Genomic DNA, 27,327 nt, shown 5'->3' on the forward strand with positions numbered 1-27,327 from the left:
CGTGTCTCTGTGAAGTGCGTGCGTGATGTTGGCGCCCTGCTGCACCTTAAAAGATCGCCATATCTGTCTCCGATAGAACATGTGTGGGGTCAGCTTCGACATCACCTCCGTGCCAGTGCCAGTATCATATCAACGACCAGCTGCAACATTTGTGGGCCAGCTTGCCTCAGGAGACCAAAATACGGTTTTACGACACTCTTCCGAACCGAATGAGTACACGCATTCAGGCCAGAAAGGGAGTTAAGCGTCATATTGAGAAATGTGTTCATACTGCCAAGTTCTTCATAAATTTGACTATATTCTGAACACTGCAGGAGCATAATATACAGGTCAACATATGAATTTTTAATGCTGAACGTAGTCTCTTAGTGAGAGGTGGGAAAATGTAATTTACCCAGGAAGATTATCGAAAATGATCGTTTTCGTGGCCCAGCTGTTCAGGTGTGGGGAAGAACGATGTTGTATGGTAGTATTGACCTCTAAACCTTTGAACACGGTACACTCACCGGTGAGCGTTAGTGTGACGCTGTACTCCTTTCTTACGTGCGGTCTCATCAGGAGTGCATACGGCACTGACTTCATTTTCAGGATTCCATACTTCAATCGGTGAAAACAACTGTTATGGGACCACTTTGTTCTTCGCCTGTGTCTGTCTGTAAAAAATGCCTTTTCTCAGGAAGACGTATCAACTTGAAATTTATGTCATATAGTAAGGTCTATGGTAACCCGCCAGGGTGGGCGAGAGCGCTAACGCGCTGCTTCCTGGACTCTGGTAGGCGCGCCGGCCCCGGATCGAACCCGCCCGGCGGATTACCGACGAGGGCCGGTGCGCCAGGCAACCTGGATGTGGTTCTTAGGCGGTTTTCCACATCCCAGTAGGTGAATATTGGGCTGGTCCCAAGTTACACCTCAGTTACACTGCTCATAGACATCTGAACACGTTCGCACTATTACATCGATTACACTAGACACAGTTGGGGTACACTAGTTCCTTCCTGGGGGGTATGGGGTGGCGACAGGAAACGCATCTGGCTACCCCTTTAAATTAACATGCCACATTCGATTCACCAGCAGACCCTACAGTGGGGATTAATACTTGGAAAGAGAGAGAGAGAGAGAGAGAGAGAGAGAGAGAGAGAGAGCGAGAGAGGTCTATGGTCCCTTGTCGGTGTAAAACGCTGAAGGTTCTAAATAAATGAAATCAAAATATATGGCGATTTATGTCACGTACTTTAATACTCGCAAATTCACCGATTAAAAGCTGTAGGTTACTTTCCGTTAGCCTACAATCATGACAGTTGGAAATAATCGCCGATATTCTCGGCTTACAGAATGGATGAACTGTCTATAAATAACCTTAAGTTTAAAATTAAAGCAATAACAGCCCACGGTTGCAACTGGTTTGTGACCGAGGGCTGTTATTGTTTCAATTTTACTTTGTAAACGGTCGCTGACCATGCAGACATGTTTAAAACTTTTTAATAGTTAAGTTTGTGCGGAAGCCTCACAGTGCGAGTCCTTCTCGCGGGCCCCTAGACAATTTTAATGGACGACAATGCGCGGCCACAGGTGGAGCAGCTCTTGGAACGAGAGTATTTTCGGCTGATGAATTGGCCTGCTATTTCCCCGACTTAAGTCTCATCGCGCACATGCGTGATGCGTTGGGGAGCCTTACTCCAGGACATCGACATACATCAATTACCATCCAGCAGTTGTCAAACACGCTGGTAGAGGAATGGAACGCCTTAGCCACTTTGTACCCAGCGTGAGAGCAAGTTTCAGGTGACGTACTGCCGTCCGTGGTGATCGCGCACCCTCCTAACAACCGCGTCCGCCCCTTTATAAAGTCCAGAGGACTATCATAAATCGCGGTGACGCTGGTGTAATTATTGTCATTGAATAGAAGTGTCATTTCTGCTCATCTCATTCAATATTTTAGTTATTCGGTTGGTGAGTAAGTTCGTGGCCTTTCTTTTCATGTTGGTATCTTTAATTGACTATGATAACTGAGTTTACGTGTTGGCATTTTATCACTGGAGGTAGTGAATGGTGCTGCGGACGTTAGAAAATGAGATGCCAAGCGGAGAAATCTGAACATTACATTTCCTGTTTTAGTTCAATGGAGGGTTGACAGCAGCAAAGGCAGCCAGAAACATTTGCGCCGTCAATGCTATTGGACAGAGCACGGTGAAAAAATGGTTTTCTTGTTTTGAGGAGGGTCGTTTTGAAAATAGTGACTCTCCACGTCCAGGAAAACATTCGGGGTTTGATGAACATCGTTTAAACGCATTAATCCACAATGATCCAAGCTAGTGCACTCGAGAACTTGTAAGTGTGATGAACTGTGATCATTCCACCATTTACTTGCAATAGGGACGTGGAGAAGGTTAAAAAAACCTGGAGTATGAGTACAGCATGCTCTCAGACAAACCGGTAAAAATCAGCGGGTGGCCGTATGTGCCGCTCTGCTTGCTCGTCTTCAATTTGCTCGTGAACAATCCCGATCATTCCAATTCTGTATCGTTACTGGTGATCAGGAGTGGCGTGTTTATGCTAATATAAGGAAAAAGAAAGTAACGGTTGAGCCTAAACGATGCAGCACTTCCCCGTACTCAAACATGTGCGCATCCGGAAAAGAAAATGTTATGTATCTTGTGGAACAGCTACAATGTGGTGTGGTACGAATTGCTTCTCCGCGATGTAACCATCACTGCTGCCATTTACTGTCGACAAATGACACGTCTTGCAGACGCAATCCAGGAAAAACCACCAGGAACATTGGGTGAAGAGACGCTACTCCACAATAACGCCCACCCGCATTCTGCTATACTGACAAAAAACACTGTACAGGAGTTGGTTTGGGGAATCATTCCTCACCCACGTTTTCACCTGATATTGCGCCGTAGGATTTTCACCTTTTCGGCTCTCTATCGAATAGTTTTCAAGGAACTTCCTTTCTGGATGAGAATGCGCTCCGAACATGCCTCATCGAGATTTTCGCATCAAAACCACGTGATTTCTACACTCGCAGAGACGAAAGTTATCCCAGCCTTCGGAAACTGATGTAAATAGCGAAATTGTATATATTATTGATGACAGAAACCTCTGTTGTGTTTATTAAACTTATGGAACAACGCCGCGAACTTACGAGTTACTTGGCGGTGAGACGTCATGCGAAAGTTCCTTTCCTTCTTCAGTTTTGAGCAGCAGTGTATTATGTCTAAAGACGGATCACTAATTCAAAAAATGCTCCTAACTGCGCTTGACTGATTATCTGTTAACGACGTACGTGATTCCTGGTTTAAAGTTCAGCTGGACCACGCGTACCCCTTTCGGCTCTGCTGTTTCCACAAGCGCCCGTGTACCTGTGCGGGTATGTGAGGATGACGGCGCCGCTGCACAGCGACTCCTTGCCGGCGACGGCGAACAGCCTGCGGTTGACGACGACGGCGGCGCCGTGGTCCGGCCGGCAGTCCGCCGTGGCCCCCGTGACGCAGAGCGCGCCTGCGCGGGGCCGGGGGCAGCGGCCCAGCTGCAGCTCCACCGCCGTCTGCTGCCGCCGCTGCCGCTCGTCGCTGCCCATGCCGTAGCCCACCACCAGTGCCACCACTGGAGGATCTCTGCGTCCGTGCGATGTATACATACACTCGGATGAAATTAGCGGTACAAGATTTATTTCTTTCCTTTTTCTTAAAAAAATTATTGGTCTACAGAAAGCGCCATTTCAACAATGGAATGTCAGATACGATGATACGAACGTAAGGACAACATCAAAAACACCCAGTTCCCGAGAGGAGAAAATCGTCGACCCGGCCAGGAATCGAACCCAGGCGCCTTTGGATAGCAATCTATCATGCTATCCGCCTAGCTACTGAGGCATACAATTCAAGCCACCCTTGAACGAATATATATATATATATATATATATATATATATATATATATATATATATACGAGGTGCGGCAATAAAGGAATGAGACTTATTTTCTTTGGAAGAGTGGCAACCCTGCAGGCTTCCTTGGTCTATAAGCTGCTTCTAGTCCAAGCGGCACATCGATGCAACTGCTCAGTCGCGAGTTGTGCTGTGATAAGTTAACACGTGTTTGTGTCTCTCGTCACGGAAACGGAACCGCGTAATATTGCGCAACGGTATGCCATTTCTTTTTGCGTTAAATTGAGTGAAAACGCGACAACTTACGGTGCGCTTCGGAAGGCTTTTGGAGAGGAGGTTATGTCAAGAGCTCAAGTTTTTCGTTGGCATAAAATGTTTACTGAAGGCAGGTCGAATGTTGAAGATGAAGACCGCAGTGGACGACCATAAAAAAATGGTTGAAATGGCTCTGAGCACTATGGGACTTAACTTCTGAGGTCATCAGTTCCCTAGAACTTAGAATTACTTAAACCTAACTAACCTAAGGACATCACACACATCTATGCCCGAGGCAGGATTCGAACCTGCATCCGTAGCGGTTCCGCTGTTCCAGACCGTAGCGTCTAGAACCGCTCGGTCACCCCGGCCGGCGGACAACCATCAACCTCACGGACAGATATCAACTTCGCCAGGATGCGTGAACTAGTACGATCTGATCGAAGATTAACCGAGAAAATGATTGTAGAAGAACCGAACATCAATCGAGAAACGGTTTGTCTAATAATGACTGAAGATCTTGGTATGAGACAGATTTGTGCAAAAATAGTTCCCAAAAATCCCACACCACAACAGCGAGAAACATGGAAAAATGTGGCAGCCGATCTGTTAGAGCAAACGGAAATCAATCCAGAATTGTTGAGCCGTGTTATCACTGGTGATGAAAGTTCGTTTTTTCTGTACGATCCAGAGACAAAATGCCAAAGTTCGCAGCTGTGCTCAAAGGGATCACCCAGAACAAAAAAAGCTCGCATGTCAAAGACAAAAGTGAAATACATGCTTGTGTGCTTCTTTGATTCCAAGGGAATTGTTCATAAAGAGTGGGTGCCTCCTGGACAAACAGTTAACCAATATTACTACAAAGAAATTTTAGAAAGACTTCGTGAAAGAGTTCTTCGTGTCCGTGTCAACATTGCTGATAATTGGGTTCTGCATCACGATAATGCGCCATCCCATAGTGCTCTGTCAGTACAGCAATTTTTAACCTCAAAAGAAATTTCAGTACTACCACAGCCATCTTATTCACCAGATATCGCTCCGTGCGACTTTCTCTATATCCATGAGTCAAAACAGCGGTGAAGGGACACTATTTTCAAACAACACAAGATGTCCAAAAAGCTTTGACGAGGGTCTTGGAGGATATTACAGAAGATGAGTTCCAGAAATGTTACCATTAATGGCAGAAGCGCTGGAAAAGGTGTGTGCAATCAGAAGGGAACTACTTTGCAGGAGACAACACTAAACTTGACTAAAACGATAACAACATTTTTTTCACATCAGTCTCATTACTTTATTATCGTTTATATATATATATATATATATATATATATATATATATATATATATATATATATATACATAGGCTATAATTTTGAAGTATAATTAACTGCTTTTCAAGATTTATAGTAAGAATATATGTATTCTTTCCAAACATCTTGAAAAGCAGTTGATATTTGCTTCTAAGCTCTTGGCCGATTTGCTTCAAATTTCTACATTCAGGTAAAACAAGGAATCAAATTACCGGAAAATTAAATGCCTAAGAAACGAAATATATCGTGGTAAACTGACTATAATTCCTATTGCGAGAATACTCTGCAGCGGCAATACCCGTCTTTGAGATAGTACAATCGTATGTCACTATTTTAGTCTGTTTCACAGTCATTTGTATAAAAAGTCCACAGTCTCATACCCATGGATGTAGTAGCAACAAAAGTCACTAGATCCTGGGTGCACCAAAAGATCGAACTGTACTCTATATTTCCTGAACTCTGACGTAAACTGTTCTAATAGTTCGAAATCGTGCTCAAACACAGCCCTACGTGAAACAATAAAAACTGACTTGAAAAAATAGAAGACGATTTCTCCAAAATCACAATAAGGTACTACTCGCAAAATATAACACATGGCGCAACAGGGCCAGTTAGTTTGTGTGGCAGATATTAAACATATCGGGCAACAGCGGGCACTGCAGATAGTGTTCTATATGAAAAACTTACTGGAAAATCTTAGGATATACCGAAACAAAGACCTTTAATAGAGAACCATGACATAGTACTTACGTACGTGATCGTGGGTAATGAAGCATTTGGGCTGATGGAAACTTTAATCGGACCGTACGGTGAAAAGCAGTTGACTTAGAAATAAGGTTTTTTAGCTGACGGCTGCTGTAGCACATAGGTATGTTTAGTGTAACTGTTCCGCAGCGTGTAATAACTGAAGAATACTACATCACCCATGAGATGTCTGAGTGTATTGTGTCGAACAAATTGTAAAAGCTATCACAGTACTTCATATCTATGTTGGAATGAAAGGTAGACTTAAACATGAAGACATCTTAGAAGGAAACCTCACAAGTATACATTTTATCGATGATGGACGACCTGCTTCATCACCGTATAACGTCTAAGCTAAATTAACCAACTATTTTGTAATGAAGGTAGACTTACCATGCACACTGTACGATATGAACGAAAGTGAACTTGCTAACGATAAAGTTTTTCTTAGTTGTATTTTTCCTAGAGTCACTTCCATCACAGAAGAGCAAAACCAATATTTTCAAAAATCGTCATTTGAAAATTTTATTGTTATCCAATCCGACACTATACTCCAAAATTATGGACTTTTTTCTACTTCTTCAGCTAGTAACTTAATATCAATATTCTCGTCTCTGGTTTCATTCACTCTTCGCGACGTAGAACAAAGAAAATTAACAGGAATACAAAGACAATTCCTCTGGTCACCGTGGAATCTCGCAATCAATTGAATAGCACACAGGCGACATCAGTCTTTCTAACCGCTCAACGTGCGTTCGTCTGCGTCAAAAAAAATTTTTTTTCGAGAATTCTACGTTAACATATGCTAATGTGATCGGTTTGTACGTTGAATGTAAAGTGTCAGATTTCTGTCATGGGAATCTATGGGTGTAGCCTGAGAGTGTTTTAAAATTAAAATCAAAGCGGAGTTGTGGAACGGTGCCGTAGCTGTGTGGTTGAGAGGGCAAGCTCGCAATTTGGCGCCTGGAGAAAATCAAGTTTAGCTCCGAAAGACGTTAGACTAAAAATGAAAAAAAATAATGAAATACTGTGAAGGCGTACTAATGACAAAAATACGGTCAACCAGGGTAACTTTTTACCAGTCAGAGTTTTTTGTACCACATACCACTTTTGTTTCCAATGTCTCCTATTTCATGTACCTGCATTATTTTGTACTAAAAATAACAGAATTATTACCTCCTTGATTTCTAGTTAGTATTTCAGTTGTATTTCCAACTTCCCTATAGCTCTTGGGCTTGTAACTGTCCTTTAATTGCGCTGACTGCAATTAATTGCGAGATAGCTTCTGGCGACAGTGATTAAAATTGAACACTACCAGGTCGATATAAATATCTTGATGTTTCAAAGTAAACCTGCAGCATTCAATTAACACTGCTTGTTTCTACTTTTTATTGACACCCGATTCGCTTCCGGCACGGTTTAAATTTACCCACAGCGTTAGACATAGGAAAAATTCTTTGCTTTTTTAAGCCTGGTCTAAAGGTCTGAAAGATTGTGTAACTTTATACCAGCATTAAAATTGAAATTTGCGTACTTGGTATACATTTAACATTTTTCCAAGCACTCAGAAACTCTGTATGTAAAATGTTACAATGGTTATTGTAATGAGAAACTTGTTTTACGTTCAGTATTTTCATAAAATGTTAAGAGGCGCACCAAGCTGCCCCGACTGACTGTATCCCTAATCTGTAAGTTGCAGTCCGATGTTCTTACAGGAGATAGTACTGGTCAAAACTTAAAACCAATTTATTTAAATATGTATTCACCAGACAGAATATCAGTGACTCATTTAAAAGACCTAACTGGTCAGTTTGGAAAGCCTTGCACGGTGCACAACTGGTTGTAGGGCGTCATATCACCAATGAATTAAGTCATTACAGTGACATGATGTGTTGTAATGATGTATTGAATCAGCGCAGTGATATGGCCCGACGGGGCGACGTGATAAAATGACAAACGGACTGTCGTGTTTGGGCGTACCGATGAACAAACCGTGAATGAAGTTATCCGATTTGTTGGCGTACCGCCACAGACTGTTCACCATTCCCACAAGGGTGGTGAACCACTCGTAGCCATGTAACATGGCGTAAGAAAAGTGATTGTAAAAAGATGCTAACGAGCAACTAACGGAGACGAGTGTCACGCTTTGTCAATAAGAACGTTTCAGACCCATTAGGAATTACTGTTGTCAATGAATTCAGAGCAATATTGAACAGTTTCTGAATGAGCAACTAACGGAGACGAGTGTCACGCTTTGTCAATAAGAACGTTTCAAACCCATTAGGAATTACTGTTGTCAATGAATTCAGGCCTATATTGAACAGTTTCTGATCCAAAATTGCGAAGGGAATTGCATGCGATGGACATTTGGCGTCGGGTACCTAGCAAAAGGCCGTTGGTGATAGTAGCATATAAATCTGAAGGTCTCCAAAAGACCGAACGACGCTGCAGGGCGATGAATGCGACAACGGCCCAATGATGCGTTTGACCTGCAGTGTGTTGATGACATAGTTCAGGCCAGAGGGAGTTCTGTGATGTTTTGAGGGCGTTTTCCTAAGTATGACTTGAAACCAACCATTTAACTTACCATGAACATGAACACGTATGTGAATTTTAAAATTTTCTCGGCGAATTGAGTATTCGAAGAAATTTCGGGCTTACAGCAGCTTGTCAACTGTGCTCCACGATATTTCAACTGGACACTTGCCAGTCATCCTCAGGTGAGCCATCGAAGATTGACGAAGACGTCCTCAGTTCAGCTATACACAGGGTGTCCCAGAAATGTTGGACAAACTTCGAAGGGTTGTGGGCGGTGGCCTGAGGGACAAATCGAGGATAAGGACCCGTATCTGCAGACGTCATCAAACGACGCTACGTACGACGAAGCCGGCACCTACCTCTATGCCACTCCTCCGCCGCCAAACATTACTACGCTGACGAACAGTATGCAGTTCAGTTGAAGAGGTGTGGACATCTCTAAAGTGAACAATCGCAGATGTCGGACAGACAAACGTGGGTACAAGGACGGTAACTGCGAAGAAACCCTGGTTAACTGAAGAAATACATCGACTGATTGACTAAGCAAAAAGAGTACAAAATTTTCAAGGAAATACACACGTACAGTAATGTAAATCACTTAGGAATGAAATAAATAGGAAATGAAAGGAAGCCAAGGCGAAATGGAAGAAGGAAAGATGTGTAAATATCGGAAAAAATGATCGCTGGGAGGACTGACTCAGCATTAATTTTTTTATATTCTCAGTCATCAGTCTTCTGACAGGTTCGACCCGACCCACCACGAAGTCATCTCATGAGTCAACCTTCTCATCTCACAGTAGTAATTGCAACCTACGTCCTCAATTATTTGCTGGATGTATTCCAATCCCTGCCTTCGTCTACAGTTTGTAACCCGTACAGCTCCCTCTAGTACCATGAAAGTTATTCCCCGATGTCTTAACAGATGTCCTATTATCCTGTACCTTCTTCTTGTCAATGTTTTCCATATATTGTTTTCCTCGCCGATTCTGCGAAGAACCTTCTCATTCCTCACCTTATCAATCCACCTAATTTTCAGCATTCGTCTGCAGTACCACATGTGAAATGCTTCGATTCTATTGTGTCCCGGTTTTCCCACAGTCCATGTTTCTTTAACATACAATGCTGAGTTCCAGACGTACGTTCTCAGACATTTCTTCCTGAAATTAGGGCCTATGTTTGATACTAGTAGATTTCTCTTGGCAAGGAATGCCCTTTTGGCCAGTGCTTGTCTGCTTCTGATCTCCCCCTTGCGCCGTCCGTCATTGGTTGCTCTGCCGCCTACATAGCAGAATTCCTTAACCTCTACTTCGTGATAGCCAATTCTAATGTTACGTGTCTCGATGTTCTCGTTTCTGCCACTTCGCAGTACTTTTATTTGTCTTCCTTCGATTTACTCGCAATTCATTTTGTGTACTCATTAGACTTTTATTCCACTCAGCAGATCCTGTAATGTCATCAGCGACTCATCATTGATATCCTTCCAGCCTGAATTTTAATCCCACTCTAGAACTTTTCTTTTATTTCCGTCATTCCTTTTGCGATGTATGTGCATCAGCGAAAGATTAGTCTATGTCGTACACCGTCTTTAATCCGAGCACTTCGTTCTTGGAATTGCAGTCTGTAGCTTACCCCCATTTTTCTCAGAATTTAGAGCGTCTTGCACCATTTTACATTGTCGAACGCCTTTTTCGGTTCGACAAATCGTATGAACGTGTCTTGAGCTTTCTTCAGTCTCGCTTCCATTATAAACTAAGTTTTGTAGGTCCTTCACCATTTCTAAAGCCATCGTGATCGTTATCTAACAGATCCTCAATTTTTTTCCACTCTCTTGTGTATTATACATGTCAGCAACTGGGATGCACGAGTTATTAACTTGATTTTGCAATGATTCTCACCCTTATCGGCTCTTGGAATTGTGTGGACGATGTTTTTCCAAAGTCTGCTGGTATATTGCCAGTCTCATACATTTTACCCACCAACATGAATAGTCGTTGTGTTGTCACTTCCGCCTATGATTTTAGAAATTCTGATGCAATGTTATCTATCCCTTCTGCCTTATTTGCTCTTAACTCTCCCAAAGCTCTTTTAAATTATGATACTGGATCCCGCATCTCTTCTGTGTCGAATCCTGTTTCTTCTTCTGTCACGTCATCAGACAAGTCATGCCTCTCATAGAGGCCTTAAAAGTATTCCTTCCACCTACTCACTCTCTTCTGAATTTAATAGTGGCATTTCGATTATACTATTAATGATACCGCCCTTGACTTATTTCACCGAAGGTTGTTTTCACATTTCTATGTGCTGAATAGTCCTTCCGACAACCTTTTTTCGATTTCTTCACATTTTTCATGCAATGATGTCGTCTTAGTTTCGTATTTATTTTGTTCCTAAGTGATTTGTATTTCTGTATTCCTCAATTTCCGTGCACATTTTTTCAGTCGTTTCGTCGATCACTGAAGTATTTCTTCTGTTATTCATTGGTACTCCGCAGCTACCTTTCTTGCAGCTAGGTTTTCCTTTCTAACTTCTACTAATGCCCTTTTTAGAGATATCCATTCCTCTTCAACAGAACTTCCTAGTGAGCTATTCATTATCACAGCAACTATAGCCTCAGAGATCTTAAAACGTATCTCTTCAGTCCTCAGTATTTCCGTGTCCAATTTCTTTGCGCACTGATTCTTACTAACTACTCTCTTAAACATCAGTCTACTTTTCATCATTACTAAGTTGTTATCTGGGCTCTGTCTGCTTCTGGGTACGCCTTACAATCCACTATCCGATTCTGGAAGCTTTGGCTGACGCTGATGTAATTAACTGGAATCTTCTCGTATCTCCCGGTCTTTCCCACGTGTATCTCCTCCTCTTGTGACTAACAGGCTATTAGCTATTACTAGCTGATATTTTGTGCATAATTCAATTAGTTTTTCTCTTCTCTTGTTGCTATTACCAAGCCCATTTTCTCCTGTAAGAATTTCTTCCGCTCCCTCCGATATAACCACATTCCAATCCCCAATCACTATTAGATTTTCATCTTCCTTTACGTACTGAATTACCCTTTCAATATCCTCACATACTTTATCTCTTCATCTTCTGCTTGCGATGTCGGGATGTATACCTGAAGTATTGTTGGGGGTGTTGGTTTGTTGTCGATTCGTAGGAGAACAACAGTATCATCTTATTTATTACGGGTCCCACTCCCTTTATACCATTTTCTGCTGCTGTTGGTATTATCCTATATTCGGTTGATCTAACTACTATTCAAGTACTTTGAGGAAAAAAACAACATATTTTCGCCTTCAGCTGTACTATTGTATATTTATTCCCTACCGGTTTCAGTTATAACAACCATCTTCGAGAAAAACGCAGTACTTCAGTGCATGCATACAGTATACTGTTTTTCCCATGTCGAGATGGTTGTTATAACTGAAACAGGTAGAGGATAAATATACTTTTGTACAGCTGATGGCAAAATATGCCTTTTTCACCTCCGAAAATTTTTAGTATTCAGGTTGGTGTGTAGAATTTGTGAGACTGGAGACATTCCATCCAACACTCTGAACTTTGTGATTCACTCAATCCCGAACACACCAAGGGCAAACAGCTGCCACAATCATCGCAGAGTCATGTTAACGTCTCATGAATCCAAGTCGTTGACAAGAATAATACATAAAAATGCAAAAGAAAATACAGGAGAAGTTAGATGAGGATCGATCTGGCTTGCGGAAAGATAAAAGCAGTAGAGAAACAGTTATGACGTAAAGCTTGGTAAGCAGGACCTAAAAAACCTCAAGATACACTCGTTAGATTTCTCGACAGATAATCGAGAAATCGCGAGAGCTCTGTGCTCCTGTTTTCATCTGCTTCCTTCACAACAGAAAAGTCTTCCCTGTGTTGTCTGGGCAGATGTTTGCAGAGTTCGGTTTCGCACCAGTCTTGACAGCATAATAATCACCACACAGCTGTGAATATTAAGTGCAGGCACGTCTGATGTCTTCCATGTATCAAAAGTTGTCAGACAGTGTTATGTTCTATCCCGCCAACTGTACAACATATATGCAGAAAATGTCATCAGGAATGCGTGTGATGGTTGCACTAAAGGCTTCTCATTTTGTGGTAGAACTAGTAACAACAGAACGAGATTTTCACTCTGCAGCGGTGTGTGCGCTGATATGAAACTTCCTGCCAGAAGAACTTCTGTGAAGTTTGGAAGGTAGGAGAAGAGGTACTAGCAGAATTGAAGCTGTGAGGACGGGTCGTGAATCGTACTTAGGTAGCTCAGATGGTAGAGCACTTGCCCGCGAAAGGCAAAGGTCCCGAGTTCGAGCCTCGGTCCGGCACACAGTTTTAACCTGCCAGGAAGTTTCTATTAACAACATTCGATTTGCTGATGACACCTTGCTTTCAGTCTGCAGCGAAGGTGAACTTGCTAAGGTACTAACAAAAGTAAAGGAATTAGTCAGCATGTCCAAACTCATAATAGATCGAGGAGCACATGTTTAACTCACAGGTCACAAAGGAACTGGAATACGCGCATTCTTTCGATATCTTGGATCAACTATCTGCGACACAGGAAACTGTGAAGAAGAGATAAGAAGACGGATCAATCTGGGACGAGTGGCTATGAAGAACGTCACCAAGATCTGGCAGAACAGAATAATAAAGAACACCAAAAAGGTCCGGCTTATTGAAGAACTCTTGTTTTCCGATTCGTTTATGGTTGCGAAACATGGACTCTTAAGGCCAGAGAGAACAGCGCATTGATGCATTTGAGCTTTATTGCTGGGGCAAGATGCTGCGCATAAAATGTACTGGAAGGAAACAAGTGCGTCCATTATGAGCAAATCAGTATCACCAAGTGCCTTTCTTCTCGTGTCAGCCAAAAAATTTGCTAGTTATTTGGCGATATTGTGAGAAATGGGAGATGGTGAAAATCTAGAGAAAATATTCATGGAAGGGAAGATCGAGGGCAGGGGACCCAAGGGCAGAACCAACGCCACCTAGGAACAAGGCCTCACAGCGCGACTCGTGACGTCATGACTAGGGGTCTGAAATGCGGAGCGGCTTGTTAGGCTCTGCGCCACGTATGTGAAAACATCAAACATTTTCGTGGTAGACTACTCATAGTCTTTTACACATAAATCTGTAAACAAACGCTAATACTTCTCACTGGAGAGTTAAATTGTTCAAATTTCGTAAACTATATCTCCAAAAGAGAAAATACACTCCTGGAAATGGAAAAAAGAACACATTGACACCGGTGTGTCAGACCCACCATACTTGCTCCGGACACTGCGAGAGGGCTGTACAAGCAATGATCACACGCACGGCACAGCGGACACACCAGGAACCGCGGTTTGGCCGTCGAATGGCGCTAGCTGCGCAGCATTTGTGCACCGCCGCCGTCAGTGTCAGCCAGTTTGCCGTGGCATACGGAGCTCCATCGCTGTCTTTAACACTGGTAGCATGCCGCGACAGCGTGGACGTGAACCGTATGTGCAGTTGACGGACTTTGAGCGAGGGCGTATAGTGGGCATGCGGGAGGCCGGGTGGACGTACCGCCGAATTGCTCAACACGTGGGGCGTGAGGTCTCCACAGTACATCGATGTTGTCGCCAGTGGTCGGCGGAAGGTGCACGTCCCCGTCGATCGGGACCGGACCGCAGCGACGCACGGATGCACGCCAAGACCGTAGGATCCTACGCAGTGCCGTAGGGGACCGCACCGCCACTTCCCAGCAAATTATGGACACTGTTGCTCCTGGGGTATCGGCGAGGACCATTCGCAACCGTCTCCATGAAGCTGGGCTACGGTCCCGCACACCGTTAGGCCGTCTTCCGCTCACGCCCCAACATCGTGCAGCCCGCCTCCAGTGGTGTCGCGACAGGCGTGAATGGAGGGACGAATGGAGACGTGTCGTCTTCAGCGATGAGAATCGCTTCTGCCTTGGTGCCAATGATGGTCGTATGCGTGTTTGGCGCCGTGCAGGTGAGCGCCACAATCAGGACTGCATACGACCGAGGCACACAGGGCCAACACCCGGCATCATGGTGTGGGGAGCGATCTCCTACACTGGCCGTACACCACTGGTGATCGTCGAGGGGACACTGAATAGTGCACGGTACATCCAAACCGTCATCGAACCCATCGTTCTACCATTCCTAGACCGGCAAGGCAACTTGCTGTTCCAACAGGACAATGCACGTCCGCATGTATCCCGTGCCACCCAACGTGCTCTAGAAGGTGTAAGTCAACTACCCTGGCCAGCAAGATCTCCAGATCTGTCCCCCATTGAGCATGTTTGGGACTGGATGAAGCGTCGTCTCACGCGGTCTGCACGTCCAGCACGAACGCTGGTCCAACTGAGGTGCCAGGTGGAAATGGCATGGCAAGCCGTTCCACAGGACTACATCCAGCATCTCTACGATCGTCTCCATGGGAGAATAGCAGCCTGCATTGCTGCGAAAGGTGGATATACACTGTACTAGTGCCGACATTGTGCATGCTCTGTTGCCTGTGTCTATGTGCCTGTGGTTCTGTCAGTGTGATCATGTGATGTATCTGACTCCAGGAATGTGTCAATAAAGTTTCCCCTTCCTGGGACAATGAATTCACGGTGTTCTTATTTCAATTTCCAGGAGTGTACTTTTTCGTAATTCCCGTCACTCACGCGTTTTGCAACTGCGAATTTCTATAATCAGCAATGTCACGTATATAAAGACATTCAACACTTTCCTGGTAAATTATGCATTGTTTTTTAAGTAAATATGTAAACAAACATTAAAACTTCTCATTTCAGAATTAAATTGTTCAAATCTCGTAAACTGTAGCTCCGAAGGTGAACAAACGTTTTCGTAATTTCCGTCACTCGCGTTTTGAAAATGCGAATTTATAATTCCATAACTCTGACAGCACTATTTTCACCGTGTAAGTCGCCTTGCATAATTTAATTGAAAACGAGGTACCGTAATTGGAAAGACTGACAATGAATCGAAGTAGGTACTCTGAGACTTGTATCTATGTCAAATTTTATTTTCGTATGACTGATACTTCATTTGGCAGTCATCTACACTTTAATACTTAAGAAAACATTACCGTACAGAAAGTAGTGCAAACTTCACTGAACCTTCTACGTACTACTTAGTTTAAGAGATTTGCCAGTAGAAGGCTAGGTAGTGTTAAGTTATTAGGTATTATAAATTGACATGGGAACCACACATTAGAATTATTGCAAACTCTGAAAAACTTGCCCACTATAAGCCATTGTTCATCAAAATTGATTGTTATAAACTTGCACATTTACATTGTTCTACTGTATACAAAGACTAACTTACCAGAATACCAGATTAGGCAGGATTTACACTCTCATGGAACTGGGGTTTAACTGAAGAATGGGACACCACCCATCCATCAGCTTCATGTAATTACATATCTTAAGAACCTGTTATTACTTTTTACTGTACAAACTGATCCATTTATATTCACCCATCCACATAATGATCCCCATCTTTTAATTAAAATACTTATCATTTGACGCATTGATCATTGTAAATGGGTATTACAGTGTTGTAAAAATTTAAAATGTCATCTATAGGGCCATTTGTGAAAGCAGATGCGTGGTATCCCAATCTTCAGTAATGCCAGAACTAGAAATAGTAGGCATCTTCACATACCTTCCCGCAGATTATCTAAATCATAGAACAGCAATGTAGTGAGCATGAAGATGTTTAACAAACTGCCTCTAGAATGGGTAGAAGCTTTATTTGATTTATTTTAAGCACAAGTAGTACAGTTGGTTATCGGTAAATCCTTCCTACTCACTTGAATGTATGAGTATAAATATCACAGTGATAACGGCTCGGTGAGTGTACCATAATTTCCCTAATGATTTCAATTTAAGATGTACTACACAAATCGTTTTAGCTTGAATATTTTACATTATGGAAAATCTGTTGTAACATATTGTTTTTTTAATTTGTGTAAAGTAATTTTTGTATACATGCGGTATACCTTTTAAACATTCGTAATTCGACTGTCTATTGCTGCAATAGTTAAATGACAATAAAATTCTTTTATTATTCACTATTTAATGTTGTCCCAGAGGGAAAAAAAACACTGCTATTCCAAACTCCAAAAACGTTATCAAATAAAATTGCATAGAATTTCTCTCAAATGAAGAATGGCTGAAGTTACGTATTGTCTCCCATCCTCTTCCCCCCTACCCCCCTCTCACCGAAATATTGGTTGTATTGACAGACTGGACCTGTTCTGCAGATTAATTCTTACTTATGATAGCCGGCCGAAGTGCCCCAGCGGTTTTAGGCGCTACAGCCTGGAACCGCGCAACCGCTAAAGTCGCAGGTTCGAATCCTATTTTCACTGTTTGAGGCTTGGGAAGATGTTGTGGAATAAATGTTTATTTCTATTTTTTGTTTTTATTTCATGCACAGTATTCCATACATCTTGTTGGTCAATGTTATGTATTGGACCCCTTCTGCTCTCTTCGATATGTTGCAGCCGTAAAAATGAGACTTTGCTACAGATTAATTTGTTACCACAAATTCTCTGTGAAACCCCAGTCTCATAGAATTAGGGGAATAGTCTTTTCTGTTCATCAGTAAATATATAATTAATGCCGCTCTTGCTCTATGGTTGACAAGTTTTTGTATGTCTGCCATCATCATAAGTAAAAAAAATGGTCGAAATGGCTCTGAGCACGATGGGACTTACCTGCTGAGGTCATCAGTCCCCTAGACTTAGCACTACTTAAACCTAAGTAACCAAAGGACATCACACACATTCATGCCCGAGGCAGGATTCGAACCTGCACTCGTAGCAGCAGCGCGGTTCCAGACTGTAGCGCCTAGAACCGCTCGGCCACAGTGGCCGGCTATGGACGAACAGTCTGACAGTCAGATTGTTGTTGTGGTCTTCAGTCCTGAGACTGGTTAGATGCAGCTCTCCACGCTACTCTATCCTGTGCAAGCTTCTTCATCTCCCAGTACGTACTGCAGCCTACATCCCTCTGAATCTGCTTAGTGTATTCATCTCTTGGTCTCCCTTTACGATCTTTACCCTCCACGCTGCCCTCCAATACTAAATTGGTGATCCCTTGATGCTTCAGAACATGCCCTACCAACCGATCCCTTCTTTTAGTCAAGTTGTGCCACAAACGTCTCTTCTCCCCAATCCTATTCAGTACCTCCTCATTAGTTTTATAATCTACCCATCTAATCTTCAGCATTCCTCTGTAGCACCACATTTCAAAAGCTTCTATTCTCTTCTTGTTCAAACTAGTTATCGACCATGTTTCACTTCCATACATGGCTACGCTCCATACAAATACTTTCAGATGCGACTTCCTGACACTTAAATCTATACTCGATGTTAACAAATTTCTCTTCTTCAGAAACACTTTCCTTGCCATTGCCAGTCTACATTTTATGTCCTCTCTACTTCGACCATCATCAGTTATTTTGCTCCCCAAATAGCAAATCTCCTTTACTACTTTAAGTGTCTCATTTTCTAATCTAATTCCCTCAGCATCACCTGCCTTAATTCGACTACATTCCATTATCCTCGTTTTGCTTTTGTTGATGTTCATCTTATATCCTCCTTTCAAGACACTGTCCATTCCGTTCAGCTGCTCTTCCAAGTACTTTGCTCTCTCTGACAGAATTACAATGTCATCGGCGAACCACAAAGTTTTTATTTCTTCTCCATGGATTTTAATATCTACTCCGAATTTTTCTTTTGTTTCCTTTACTGCTTGCTGAATATACAGATTGAACAACATCGGGGAGAGGCTACAATCCTGTCTCACTCCCTTCCCAACCACTGCTTCCCTTTCATGTCCCTCGACCCTTATAACTGCCATCTGGTCTCTGTACAAATTGTATATAGCCTTTCGCTCCCTGTATTTTACCCCTACCATCTTTAGAATTTGAAAAAGAGGATTCCAGTCAACATTGTCAAAAGCTTTCTCTAAGTCTACAAATGCTAGAAACGTAGGTTCTTTTTTCTTAATGTAGCTTCTAAGATAAGTCGTAGGGTCAGTATTGCCCCACGTATTCCCATATTTCTACGGAATCCAAACTGATCTTCCCCGAGGTCGGCATCTACCAGTTTCTCCATTCGTCTGTAAAGAATTCGCGTTAGTATTTTGCAGCCGTGACTTATCAGACTGGTAGTTATGTAATTTTCACATCTGTCAACACGTGCTTTCTTTGGGATTTGAATTATTATATTCTTCTTGAAGTCTGAGGGTATTTCGCCTGTCTCATACATCTTTCTCACCAGATGGTAGAGTTTTGTCAGGACTGGTTCTCCCAAGGCTGTCGGTAGTTCTAATGGAATGTTGTCTACTCCCGGGGCCTTGTTTCGACTCAGATCTTTCAGTGCTCTATCAAACTCTTCACGCAGTATCACAACTCCCATTTCATCGATAGATAACAAATTAAAAATATTGTTTTCGTATGATGTAATTACAGATTAACAGGTTTCGGATTTCTTCCTTTACTTGTGGTTTGGAACATTCTTCTTGCCAAATTTCATGATTCTATGTCAGCGGTAAGTATCCTAAAATTATTGATGAGTGAACTTGCGAAGATAAAAAAAATGAGATACATGGCAGTATCTTTTTACTGCATTGATTCACAAGCCAAAACGCTTTACATCGCCAAGGGTCATAGACCTTAGTATGTGAAAAATTTCAACGTGATACGTCCATCCGTTTCTCAGCAAAAGGTTTCTTAACAGCCGGGCAGACAGACAGACGGACAAAGGGAGCCTATAACGGTTCCGTTTTTACCGACTGAGTTACGGAACTCTAAAAAGAGAAAAAAGCATACCACTGACAACAGAGAGTTGCATAGTGTGGAGCAAGAGTCAACTGGGACGATGAGAAATTTTGTGATGTTCAGTGAACAGTCTCATCTCTTTCTGTGGTGGTCTGATCGACCCAACATGTCCATAGTGGGCCTGATAAAAGATTCCAGGAAATAAAGACTCTAGAGACCCATATCTTCTAACCTTTGGAATCACAGGGTGGAAAGGTCCTGGACATGAAAATAGGAATGATATAGTAATTGTTGAAGGGAGGCTGAATGCTCCCCCGTGGCAAGAATACTATACCCCACTGTCACGCACCTCATAAAACACGTCATTCAGAAACAACAAAAATATATTTACTTCTGCAGTGCCACACTTGGTCTCAGTGACAGTACCGACTAGTGTAGCAGGTTGGACAGAATAGCCATTAAAACTACAACCTTATTAACGCAGCATGAAACATACGTCAAATTGTAACTAAATGTACTACATGCTCGAATATGAGAATGATTAGGATTTTGGCGTACCGTACAAAATAGATGGAAGTAACGTTATCTACATTCCATATGTAAGGGCAGACTACACAGCGAGTTTCTGATTCCAAAAAGTGCCTTAGAATGTTGCTTGTGATTGAGACGATGTCGTATGTCTGGAGTAAGGAGGGGAAACGTCTACTAGTATACGTCGGAATTCGAGAACGGCAGTATTGTGACCCGCAGAAACTGTATTTTATGGTTGCGCGATGTTGCTGCTCACCAATATCATGCAATTATACACTGTTCACTCACTTTAATGTGATCACTGCCTATGCTCGACGTCAACGTGCAATAGTCACTCACAGACAGCAGCTGGCAGCACTGGAATTAGAGGGCATATATAGTTTGTCTGGGACACGCAGAATACAGTGCAGCCTTTACCGTAATGCGGAAACTGAGCGATTTTTCTGGCGTCCGAAAGGGCATGATCATTGGCTTTCGGGCCAAGGGTGGAAGTATTTTCGAAACGGCTAAGTTTGTAAACTGTTCTCGTGCCGCTGTGGTTAAAGTATACCGTGCATGGAAATATGGCACTATCAAGGACCGGCGCCGAGGCAAGTAACTGTTGTCTACGGAGAGCCGTGGATGTCACGAGTAAACGACTGTCGAGATGTGTACGGGCGAAAAGACGTGTAATTGTTGAGCAACCAACCAGTCAGGTGAGCCAAAAGCTACCAACAATGTCTCCTCAACAACCGTTCAGCGACTGTTGTGTACGGGCCTCCACAGCAGTTGTCTGGTTCATGCGTCCATGCTGACTGCTGATCATCGCCGACGAAAGCTGGAATCTGCACGCCAATAGCGCAACTGGACGTCCACTGAGTGGCAACAGGTGGTCTTTTCAGCTGAGCTACTTTTTATGCTCAATTAGACAGATGGCCGCTGGTGTGTACGGCATGAAACGTCTGAAAGCAAACACACTGCAGTACCAATGGTCTGCGGAATGTTTTCGTGGCGTTCCCTAGCCGATCTCGGTGATTATGGAGGGCTCAATGGATCATCTCAAGTCCCTTGGGTACCATTTCATCTCGTACTCGTAATTCGTTTTTCCCTTGTGAAGGTAGCATCTACTAGCAGGCAATGCAACGTGTCACATATCTCTCAGACTTGTGAGTACTTTGAAGAGCACCAGGATGAGCTTACCGTACTCCTCTGGCCACTGAAATCCCGGGGTTTTAACGCAACGCGAATGAGTGGGGCTTCCACCATCGAGCTTTAAGCGACATGGATCCTCAGTCGAGAAACCTAGTCCATCTAGCACTAGACTGGGGCACTGGAGTCGGCACGACCCCACATCGCTGTCGGTATCTTCCAGAATCCACATCCATGTCGGTACCTTCCAGAATCCACATCCCTGTCGGTACCTTCCAGAATCCACATCCCTGTCGGTACCTTCCATAACCTCACTGACTCTCTTCCAGCGCGTCCGTGCTGCAAGATGTACTTGTTCAGGCTTTTGACAGATGGTCACATTAATGTGACTGGATCATATACTATCGACGCCTTCAGGAGAGCCCCGTACACTATTTGATAGGAAGAATCCGAACTCCTATTAGTGGACATTAATATAGGATTTGTCCACCATTCGCCTTTATGACGGATTCACCTCTTGTTGGCATATTTTAAGCGAACTGTCAATGGCTGTGGAGAAGTGGCAGCCCATTTTTCCTGAAAAGACGCAATCAGAGAAGGTAGTGATGTTGGGTGCTACCGTGTAGAGTAAAGTCGACGTTCTAACTCACCCCACAAGTGTTCCACTGGGTTGAGGTAGAGGTTCTGGGTACGCTGGGTACGCCAGTCCTGTGCCCACAAACAATTACGTCTCACGTGCTTCTTTATGAATGGGTGCATCGCCATGCTGATACAAACAGTCGTCGTTTCCCAACTGTTCCTCTACTGTACACAGTAGACAGTACTGTAAAATGTATTCATATCGTATTTAGTATTTTTTGAGCGTAATAAGGTGACTCTACACTATAACCGTAACAGAAGTTTCTCCATACTTCACTGTTGGCACAACACATGATGGCAGGTAACGTTCTACAAGCATTCGCCAAATGCAAACCCTTTCAACGGAATGCCTGATAGTATAACATGATTCATTACTCTAAATCACTCGTTTCCAGTCCCCCACTGTCCAGTAATGTTGCCCTTTATACCACCTCAGGCACTGCTTTGCATTGCCTGCAACCGTGTGGCTTATGTGGCGCTTCTTGACCGTTGTACCACACACTTTTTAATTCCCTACGCACAGTCATTGTCTTCTCTGAACTGGAACTCACGACAGATTCCTCCCTCTGATTTCATTCGATTTTTAGAACCACTCTTTGCAATGTTCAACGGTCCCTGTCCTTCAGTGTATGAGGCCTACCTCGTCTTGGTTTATCTGTCGTTCCATCGCGTTCCCGTTTCACAATCACATCACCAACAGTCGACTTCGGCAAATTTAGAAGGGTTGAAATGTCAGTGGTACAACTGTTACTCAGGTGACAACCAATTACTAGCCGACACTGGAAGTTACAGAGCTCTCCTGACCGATTCATTCGGCTGTTACTGCTTCTTTGCTGACAACACAACACTCCCTGCCTCTCTTTATACTGGCGAGTTCGCTTCTCGTGACATCTAGAGTTCAGTTCCGAATTGCATAGCGGTATTCACACTTTTGATCAAATAGTCTAGATGTAAAGATGACAATGGGAGTCCAATGAAGAGAATTCAGCGCTGTGCACAACTGCCGCGAAAAGATAGCGCAAAGCATCACATGCGCCAAGTGTCCGTATATCATAATCCGCATACTTACAATGAAATGAACACCCTCAGCTGCTTACAGGCACTGACATACGTCAACGGGGACAGATGAAAATGTGTGCCTCGACCGGGACTCAAACCCGGGATCTCCTGCTTACGGGGCAGACGCTCTATCCATCTGAGCCACCGAGGACACAGAGGATACAGCGACTGCAGGGATTTATCTCTGGCACGCCTCCCGCGAAACCCACATTCTCAACGTATTGTCCCGCACTACATTCGTAGTGCCCCCGCCCATTATACTTATTACTCGCGGTGCATTGCCGATTCCCGTAAGAGTTCGGGCACTGTTTGTGCATTCGCACAGAAGAAGAAGATGGTCAAGTGGCCGGTGAGCCTTAACTATATATATACTAAGATGGTATCTGTTCTTTCGGACATGTCCGAAAGAACAGATACCATCTTAGTATATATATCCGCATACTTGACCAAGGTGCGGCTGGAACGCCTGACCCCTTTGCTACCAGCGTATCACCGTAGGGAGCCTGGTTGAACGGTGTAGCTAATGGTTTCCGTAAAGACCATAAACTGACTTTTACTACGATTGTGTGATGAAGCAAACAGGGCTGATCGTGCATGACACTGCATTCTTGCAGAATTTGTCTGTCACTGATGGCCTCGACGCAGCTGCGATGCCAAAAATGAGCCAAAACCGCTAACGTCGGAAATCGTGAAAGTAAACGTCGATATCCTACATTTATCTCACGAACAGCGAGCTTGTACTCTCGGACAGCAGAACAAAAATGTCAAGGCAAGGGATCGAAAGAAACAACCCGAAGTGAAAAGAATTGAAACTCCTGCTCTTGACGACGGATAGGTCAGCAACTCCTGCATGAAGTGTGGCTTTCCTCATTCCGGTAGAACCGGGGAGTTGCCTGCAGCATGTCGAGCACGCTCCCGGTGCTCTATTGTTCGCAGAGGCGACGGTTTAACGGCGGCGCGCAGTTGCTGACTTAACTGGGTTACTGCTCTCGCTCCAACAGAACTGATTTCCCGGAAGCTATCATCTGTGACGCTATGTGGGGCAGCAGCCGTAGTGACGATGACAGGATGACGTCATCGTCACAAGAATTGCTACTGAAGGGTTATCCACTACAAAGCACTTTCCAGGAACTTCCATGTCATTCTGTTAAATCAGTCTGTGACGTACCATAGTGTAATCTTAATCTCCCAGGTACTGAACCTCTAAGAGTACCAGTACTTCGGTGAACAGCACTAATTTTTCTTAATTTTACAACCATTTAGTCACGATAGAGGCATACAGTTCCGATGTAGCTTGTATAATTCTTCGTTGATCTCAGAAATCAAGATAGAAGTATCACGTTTAAGGGATTATTGACCCACATTTTAAGCGACCAAAAATGTCTAGTTTCGGGAAAAGTGTACGAGAAACAATAATTGGACGATTCCTTTCTTTGTATATGTTATGATGTCAGCCTTGTGACTGGTTTGGTGCTACCAAAGTACCAAAGTACAGATCCAGACTGCCAGTAGCAGCAGCAGCTTCTGTTTTCACACAGCGATTACTTTAATGTTTTTCTCACATGCTTCTTCGAAGAAATGAACATTACTCTCTATTTTTTTCTTAGGTACGGTTTACTATCATTTTTCGAAGTGTTCGAATATGTTTCGAGCAATTACTTGTGTGAGCTGACAAGTGTATTAATAACAAGGTGCTGTGTAGCTGCAGTACTGACTGCATCTAGCGACTGCTAGGTTAGCTCTGTATTCCTTGTGTAGACGAATGTCGTTTCGTGATGGATACGGCCGCCACCTTTGTGTACGGCAACAAGGAGAACTGGCAACTGACAGGAGACAGTTGAAAGCTGTGATGGCCACAGTTGACAGGTTTCTGGATGCTGCCCTGGCTACGGTGTTCTTGAGACACCTGAAACGAAAACTGTGGAACCTCTAGCGCCTAAAGCATCGCCTGGGATTGTTGATGTGGCAATGAGTTCTGATTTGCTCGTCCTAGCTGGTCCGCATTTACCTGGCTCTATACGACGGACAGTGGCGAGATTGCGAATCTCTGGGTGGAAGGGAAAAGTGGATACTAACTTCACAACTGTACCCATAAGCCTAAAAAACAAGTCATAAATATTTTCAACTGCTGAAAGTAAGGTCATTAGACAAAAAATTAATCACCCCTACAGAAATCATTACAATCATCATTTAATACCGTGTAATTCAGTTCTTGAACTTCATAATCGCCTGTATTGTGTTAGGGAGATAGTCCACAAGGCTGTGCAGGTACATCGCATCCAGGTGAAGACACTCGCTGAGTATTTGATCGCGTACTCCCACCAAAATATTGTAGGAATGCTGATGTCGGCGTTTTACCATCTGTTCCAACATATCCCACCGATTTTCTACGGGGTACAAGTAAGTTAATTTTGCTGGCAAATCAAGATGCAATAAGGTGAGAGAGTGTTCAAAAATGCTTCAAATGGCTCTGAGCACTATGGGACTTAAGTTCTGAGGTCATCAGTCGCCTAGAACTTAGAACTACTTAAACCTAACTAACCTAAGGACATCACACACCTCCATGCGCGAGGCAGGATTCGAACCTACGACCGTAGCTGTCGCGCGGTTCCAGACTGTAGCGCCTAGAACCGCTCGGCCACGCCGGCAGGCTGAGAGAGCGTTCAGAAAACCAGTCATATATTTTATACAGGGGCATTGCGTCGTAATTTGGAAGAACACAGGCACTGCAATATCGCATCGTATCGTACAGTCACATATTTTTCCGTGAATCTTGCTGTTGTCTTATTATGCCTGTGTAAACAAGGGTGACCGATTCAAAATGACTTTCCTTCGCAATGTTCTCTCCAAAACAGATGGGAATGGACCTTCATTCACTGGCTGCAGCATTTCCTGTCGGGTTTGGATGCGATTTTGATTCACAAGCCTTGAAACGCGTCTCCGGTCCCTCTGTCAGGATCTTTTTTCTGACCACAAATCTGACGTTGTGTTTCGTAGCCACGTTTGTTACACCACTGCTTGCGGAGTCGTTGAACAGTCCGCCACGAAACATCAACCAATCCAGCAACTTCACATTCCCATTGACCATGTAAACAGCTGAACCTGAATGTCCCCTTTTGCCACTCTGTCACTTCCTTACATTTACTCTCTTCTACGAACAATGACTCCATGAAACATAAATGTCTCAGTTATCGCTACGGCCGTATGCTCGTATAGAGGCAGTGCACACGTGATTGACCATGTTACTCGATCGCTGCGTCATCTGTGCGTGCACACTGGGGTGACCAATTTTGTTTCTGATGAGCATACATCTTAACCAGCACAGTATGCTTCGGATTTTGCGATCTTCCCGAAAGGTCATTGGGAGTTACAACGTTAGGCATGTGATGAAGCCTCAGAGGAATATTGGGCAAGTCAGGAAGGTAGCCCTTGTCCAATGTTTGCATGCCAGAGGTCTCGTCTGAGGTGTGTAGGTGGCTCATGTAGACACGAATGATGCCTGCCATCTGGTTTCAGAGGCTATGCAGTGTTCCTTCAGGTGGCTGTCGTCTTTGATGAAGACTGGTAGTGTCGCATGCAGATTGAGAATACAGTTAGCGTTCTCCAACATTGTCCACAAAACCGACTGAAGTCCTGTGGTCTGGAGCCGAATGGAAGGCTTGAACCGTAAACGATTCAGTGAAAATCTTGAATGTGGATTACCTGATCTTTACTAACGGGTGGATAATTGTAGGACACCTCCCAATACATCAAGGAGGCGTTACATGAGGAAAATGGTTACAACTGCAGCAGAGCACATGTTCCGTATAGGTGTGGCTTTTAAAGTTAGATAAATCCCTTTACCAGCCTGACAAATGCTCGGTTTTCAAAGAGGAAAGAACAGCAGCCCAAAATAATTTTCTTCATGGGAGTTTGGAGACATGTGAATATAGTAATTGTTAACTGCAGAGTTTTCCATGGAAAGATTCCAGAACTAGTCTCGCTCATAAACTGTAATAATACACAGTGGTAGAGAGAATAATCTGCCAGAACCAGATGTTGACAGCAATGAAATTCTAAATTATGGTTGGAATGTATATCGCAATGAGAGGCTAGACACAGGTGGTAGAGGTGTTTTCCTCGTCATCAAAATCTAGTGAGGATAATGTTGTTTTTGTTGTTGTTTTTATGGTCTTCAGTCCAACGAGAGGTTTTGTTGTGTATGACTTTGTACACAATGCTAATGAAAGGTTGGGTAAGAGTGGTGTGGAAACTGTCATCGTAGGAAAGCTGGACAGGAGCAGAAATGAGTAATGAACAAGAAAGCTTTTTTTTCCTTTATTGTATTTCAATTCCCCATCAGGGCGGGCTGGCAGCAGCATATGCGCTGCCCTTCAGCCGAAAGACATAGAACAAACAATAGAAGACATTTAAAAATAAGGGAGAAAACATGGTG

The 27,327-nt window shown here is 43.4% G+C and overlaps 1 protein-coding gene and 1 non-coding gene across 2 annotated transcripts in view; both read right to left on the bottom strand.

Moving 5' to 3' along the window:
- The window catches only part of LOC124716478, a 101,170-nt gene that overhangs the window by 29,204 nt on the left and 44,639 nt on the right, over window positions 1-27,327 (bottom strand). The window lies entirely within an intron of this gene.
- Trnat-cgu lies at window positions 22,970-23,043 on the bottom strand. Its single transcript has one exon. It is a non-coding gene; the product is annotated as a tRNA-Thr (tRNA).

This window comes from Schistocerca piceifrons, chromosome 1 (genome assembly GCF_021461385.2).
Source record: "Schistocerca piceifrons isolate TAMUIC-IGC-003096 chromosome 1, iqSchPice1.1, whole genome shotgun sequence".
In the NCBI taxonomy this organism is placed as follows: domain Eukaryota; kingdom Metazoa; phylum Arthropoda; class Insecta; order Orthoptera; family Acrididae; genus Schistocerca; species Schistocerca piceifrons.